Source organism: Hydra vulgaris, chromosome 01 (assembly GCF_038396675.1).
Source record: "Hydra vulgaris chromosome 01, alternate assembly HydraT2T_AEP".
Classification (NCBI taxonomy): Eukaryota; Metazoa; Cnidaria; class Hydrozoa; order Anthoathecata; family Hydridae; genus Hydra; species Hydra vulgaris.
The window spans coordinates 27744001-27750000 of record NC_088920.1 but is presented as its reverse complement, the minus strand read 5'-3'; the positions used below and the strand labels follow the sequence as shown (position 1 = coordinate 27750000).

The 6000-nt window shown below is 24.0% G+C and overlaps 1 protein-coding gene across 1 annotated transcript in view; it reads right to left on the bottom strand.

The window, feature by feature from the left end:
• The window catches only part of LOC100209595 (calcium-binding protein 39), a 23845-nt gene extending 21784 nt beyond the window's left edge, over positions 1 to 2061 (bottom strand). The window contains exon 1 of the mRNA XM_065787816.1: positions 1949 to 2061. The gene's annotated coding sequence lies outside the window, so the exon portion shown is untranslated. The remainder of the gene's footprint in view (positions 1 to 1948) is intronic.
• Between the last annotated feature and the right edge of the window lie 3939 nt (positions 2062 to 6000).

Sequence of the window (6000 nt, the reverse complement as noted above, 5' to 3'; positions counted from 1 at the left end):
TGCATTAAAAATATTTATAAGTATCGCCGTTCTTTTATCGAACGCATTTATTTTTATAAACTTGTTCCGTAAGGTAAGAGTTTCAAAAAGTTGGAAAATATAGTTCCATTTTTAACAAACATTTTTCTTTAAAATTTTTAAAAAGTTATCTTTGAACATTAAATTTGTTTCAATTTTTACATTTTACCCATTTAAAAGTAAAAATTACTTTTAAGTTTTTATTAACTGAACTCTTTCTTTTCACGCTTAGATGAGAAAAGACCAGGTTTTGTCTTTATGATGTAAGTAATAACGAAAAAATTTTACAATTTTTTTTTTTTTAATTCTAACATAATTCCTTACATATATAAAATTTAGTGATTAAATCAAGAAGTTAGACACGTTTGAGCTAAAATATAAACATAACTATTTGTTCATCTATTTGTATAAAACTAATCAGAGAAATAGTTACTAACTGAAAGTTTTTTTTCCTTAGTTATGTTAAATATCTTTCGATGAAAATAATTTTTAAAACTTATATTTTATCTTGTTTTTAGAATTAATATGTGTTTAGAATAAACTCAACAAAATATTTAAAAAAATAATTTTTAATGATTAGGACTCGTTAAATTTTTTTAATTATGCATGTTTTATATAAAAAGTTTCAATTTTTGCAAAGAAAGAAATGTTTCTCACACCACTCATATAATCTCCATACAACATTCACAATAAGAAAATAAGAAATCTGTAAAATGAAAGTTCTTAGTTAATTAAAATTTTTCTTTTATTAACAAAATAGTTTAAAAATTTAAGTAAAAAAAGCAATGAATGGGTCATCGAGGTATTGCAATCATCGAGCTATTGTAAGCATCAATCAATAGCTCATCAAATATCAATAAAAAAAATAGATGGGAAAAAGAAAATCAAAAAAATAATATCTTGTCAAATAAAGATAAAACTAAACTATTTTAAAAGTAAATATTGACCAAAAATATTATCATGAATGTAACTTTTAAACTTGAAAAATAGTTTTTATTGTTTATTTATGAAGTTTCTTCAATTCCAATAGGCTAAATGAACAGTGAAAGTCGCATCTTGCAATAAATAGAATGAATGTTATAGAAACAGATAGTGTGAGAGTAAAAAATTGATTAAAAAAGAAACAAGTTTGTATTAACTTTTGGAAGATAAAAGAGTACAAAGTCAATAATCTTGCAAAAAATGGAGACAATTTGGTGTTTCATAAAAGAGACTATTGGAAATGATATGCCTAGAAAAGTAAAGCCATTATTTTGACAAATGAAAATTTTTATAAAAATTGCGGAAGCATATCTAAAGAATCAGTCAGAAAAATCACACCAAAAAAACTATATATACGTTTGAATTACAACAAGTTGATTAATGGAGCCATCTGAAAATGACCCTGAAACAATTACCTTATATTACCCTCAAGAATTAAATATATATTTTTAATTTCCTCTTTTTGCTTATAATTCACTTTTGACGCCCAAGAAAAATTTATTTTATTGTATTTTGAAAGAAGTTCCGCCTTAATATGGCGTTAAAAGTTTACATGTCAGCTACTGACGACAACCCAAGTGTAAACACAATTAGTTCTAGAATACAAATAGCAGCAGTTTAAACCTTTTCCTTATACCATGGTTACCATGGTTAATGGTTAAAAAAACTTTCAAAAGCAGCGTCTTACTATGTTTCAAAATGATAGATTTTTGAATTTTGCTGCATGGTGACACAATAAGACACTCAACAAAGTTATATAAACCCATCCTTTATTTAATATATGTAAAAACACTATAACGTATACTATACGATGTTATTTTTAAAACACTACTTACCTTTCATATTAACTTTTAATACTATTTTTGTTTTATAATGAAACCAAGTAACAAAAAAGATTCTCAAAATGCTACTATTATAACTTACTTAAAAAGCTGAAGGAAAAACTTACGCTAAAAGCAACAAAAGGTTGTTTTACGTTCTTGATACTTTCTTTGACCCTATAATACTTTTTTTGATCTGTAAAATTTTCAATGAATACCATACATAAAATTTATAAAACTATTTTTAAACTTATTTTAAAAACAGAGAACGTTTTAAATTTTTGATTTGAATTGAATTTGTAAATTCAGATTTTTGCATAACTAAGTAGATGTTGAAGTTTCACTCTGTTAATCACTTTGATACTTATAGCAGTTAGACAAATTGCACCTCTCGTAAGCAGAAAATACATTTTATCCTTTACTTTTTTTGTTTTTTTACTTGCTTGCAAACAAAACAGTTTATCATTTAATTTATAGTTTAATTTAAATAAATAATTTTGTGACATTTGTTTCAAAATGGGGAGTGTGGACAACAAATTTAACTTTGAACCAACTTTTTTTAACAAAAAATATTTATTAAAAAAAATACTTGTTAAACGCACGAGTAAAGATAAAATAGTATGTAAAGGTAAAGTAGAGAGATTTATCAAACTTGAATTTTTTTCTCAAGATATTACCAGTCTGGTAAACGTTACAACACACAACTGACGTTGTAAACTCAAATTAATCTTAATTTAAATTCGCATAATTTACGTTCACAAAAATGTAGGTGACATTAAAACTTAGTTTTACTTTCAAACGATAAAATACATAAACAACATAAAAAATAACACTTTGAAATATGATATAGTAAACATCATAAAAATACTTGAAATTGGAACATTTTTGACATTTTTTTTGGTGTGTAGAATTTTCTTAAACTGCAGCAAGTCGATAAACAAGTAATTGAATTTTGTAATGTCAATTCATAAAAAGAATTTAAAAAATAACATAGGCAATGAACTATAAATAAAAAATAAGTTATATTAAAAAATGATTTATAATGAAAAAAGTTATAATAGAGTAAAGGTATAACAAAAAATAATTTTTGATAAAAATAATACACTTTAATTTAGTTTGCATAACAACTGTTTGTAGGCCCTTATTGACGTCACTCATATTAGCACTACTGTTTGATTTTGGAAGCTGCTGGAGAGCTTATATAGACTTTACGAACTGTGTCGTCTGCCTTTTTGCAATAGAATATTAAAAAAAAATATCTTTAAACATGTTAAACTCAATAGAATGGAGGAACTCACTATTAGCAAACATTCAGCACGAATGAAATGCAAATGTTTTAATTGTGAATTTGCAGTTACTGTTGAATTTCAAACGTTGAATCATTTGGATCTAAAATCAGTGCTTTAAATTCACAATTCGCGAGCAGCGATAACTAAATCAAAGTTGTTTGTTTTGATTAAGGAAAGCTATATTTTCTTTTTTGAATGTTAATTTGTAACAAAAATGTTAAAACCCTGACCATATTTACACCTGTTTGTTGTTGTTCAAGTTTGCGCTTAAGTAAGAATTAGAACTAGTTCGTACACAGACTTGCAGTTATGTCAGTTTGCATTTATAACTTTTGCATGTTTTGCATGAAAAAGTTAACCTTTTTCAAAAAAAAACTTGAAAAAGTTAAAACGTAAAAATTTTAAAGAAATTTTTTGTCTTCCTTAGCTGATCAGAATTCATTGTTACTTACGGCAAAAACTTGCCATTGTTATTTACGACAAGTTTTTGATACAGTTTATTAGCTCAGGTCAACAGTTTTAAGTACAGAAAGCAGATAAAATGTTTTTTAAACATTTTGTTAAAGTTTAAATGTAATGTAAAACAGACGTGTAATGTAAATGCAATGTAAAACAGGCAGTGTAAATGTCATACTCTGAACCATCTCAATATATAGTTGAGAAAAAACTGTCTAATGACCTGAGTTTAGACATGACTTTTTATGCTCTGAAAAAGTTATTAGTTTAAAATATTAAACTTTTTTTTTACTTTAGGAAAAATTTCTTTATTTGATACTTTTGGTATTATGATTTTAGCATGTTTTGACATCGCGTAATCAGAAAACTAGCTTTATAGAGCGAAATTAGCTTTTGTTTTTGTAAAGCGGTTAATGACAGAGGGTTGTCTACCTTGAAAATACACAACTCTTTGTGAAAGAGCATTAATACTTTAATGAGGATTTTTTCTAAAAAAATTTTTTAAAAGCCATACTTTATCATATTTATATTTTTAATAAATATCGAAAACACATTTGCATAACAATTTTTAATTTAGCGGATGAATAATTAATTAAGTGCTTTCAATTGGAATTGTTTTATTTGATAAGTAACATTTTTTACATATAGTTAATTTTTTTCCACGAACTAATAAAAAATTGTTTTTTGTACAATAAGTTTAACGCGACTAAATGTAAATATGTAACGAAGAGCCAAAAAAGTTTAACAAAATCTAACAAAATATGTAATGCTAAGCTAAACAGTCAAAACAGTTTATATCTAACGAAAACATTGCGAACATAATATGTGAACATATTTATGGTTATCCATTTGCTGCTTTCATAATATTCATTCTTATTGAGTATATAATTGAGCATATGATTGAGATTACTCCAAGCAATACTTAATAAAGTTGAAACTTCGATTTTAAGTTTAAAAGTTTTTTTATTTAAACAATTTTAAATTTCTAAAGCTTTTTTTAAATCAGTTGCGCACTAAATAATAATTATAATAGATAATAATTATAATAGATAATAATTAAGGTATAGTAGATAATTATAATGGTTTTTTTTAAAAGGAAGTTTTGTTTATTGGCTGGTATTAAAAAGAATAACAACTGTCTGCCCATCACCTCTTTATTTTTACACAATAAGCAAATGCATATTTACAAATGTTTAAATCCATATGAAAAAAGGTCCAAAGGCATTAGTTGGTGAAGAATTTGCATTTAGAAGAGAAAAACGTTGCGTTTTTATTGCAACGTCCATTGGGTACTTACGTACATGGGGTAACTAACAATTAAACAGTGCTCGCGTCATTTTTAAAATGGTCTTTAAATTTAAATTTGACACAGCAAACAAAATGCTATGAAAAATTATATGAAATACAATGTCACAAAAATTTTAAGTTCCAAAATGTTATTTTTTTCTGAGAGCAGATAATTGTTTATTTTTACAATAAAAAATTTAAATTTAACATTGTGATTATGCCCTATTACAGGTAAAAAAAAAAATTCCTGGCCATTTCAAAATAACGAGGCTCCTTGTTAAGACTAAAAAATTATATTTAATTTATGTTATTTAACATTATGGTTCTTGCAAATTTATAAACAATTAATACAACGTTGATATTTTTATTAACATGGATACATATAAAAATATGATTAAAAGATTAATCAAATGAATATGATGAATGATGACGAAGTTTTATCCAAAATTAAACTTAGCTTAAAATTTTTTAATTAAAAAAAAATATGATTAAAAGATTAATCAAATGAATAATATGATGAATGATGACGCAGTTTTATCCAAAATTAAACTTAGCTTAAAATTTTTTAATTAAAAAAAAATATGATTAAAAGATTAATCAAATGAATAATATGATGAATGATGACGAAGTTTTATCCAAAATTAAACTTAGCTTAAAATTTTTTAATTAAAAAAAATATGATTAAAAGATTAATCAAATGAATAATATGATGAATGATGACGAAGTTTTATCCAAAATTAAACTTAGCTTAAAATTTTTTAATTAAAAAAAAATATGATTAAAAAATTAATCAAATGAATAATATGATGAATGATGACGAAGTTTTATCCAAAATTAAACTTAGCTTAAAATTTTTTAATTAAAAAAAAATATGATTAAAAGATTAATCAAATGAATAATATGATGAATGATGACGAAGTTTTATCCAAAATTAAACTTAGCTTAAAATTTTTTAATTAAAAAAAAATATGATTAAAAGATTAATCAAATGAATAATATGATGAATGATGACGAAGTTTTATCCAAAATTAAACTTAGCTTAAAATTTTTTAATTAAAAAGAAATATGATTAAAAGATTAATCAAATGAATAATATGATGAATGATGACGAAGTTTTATCCAAAATTAAACTTAGCTTAAAATTTTTT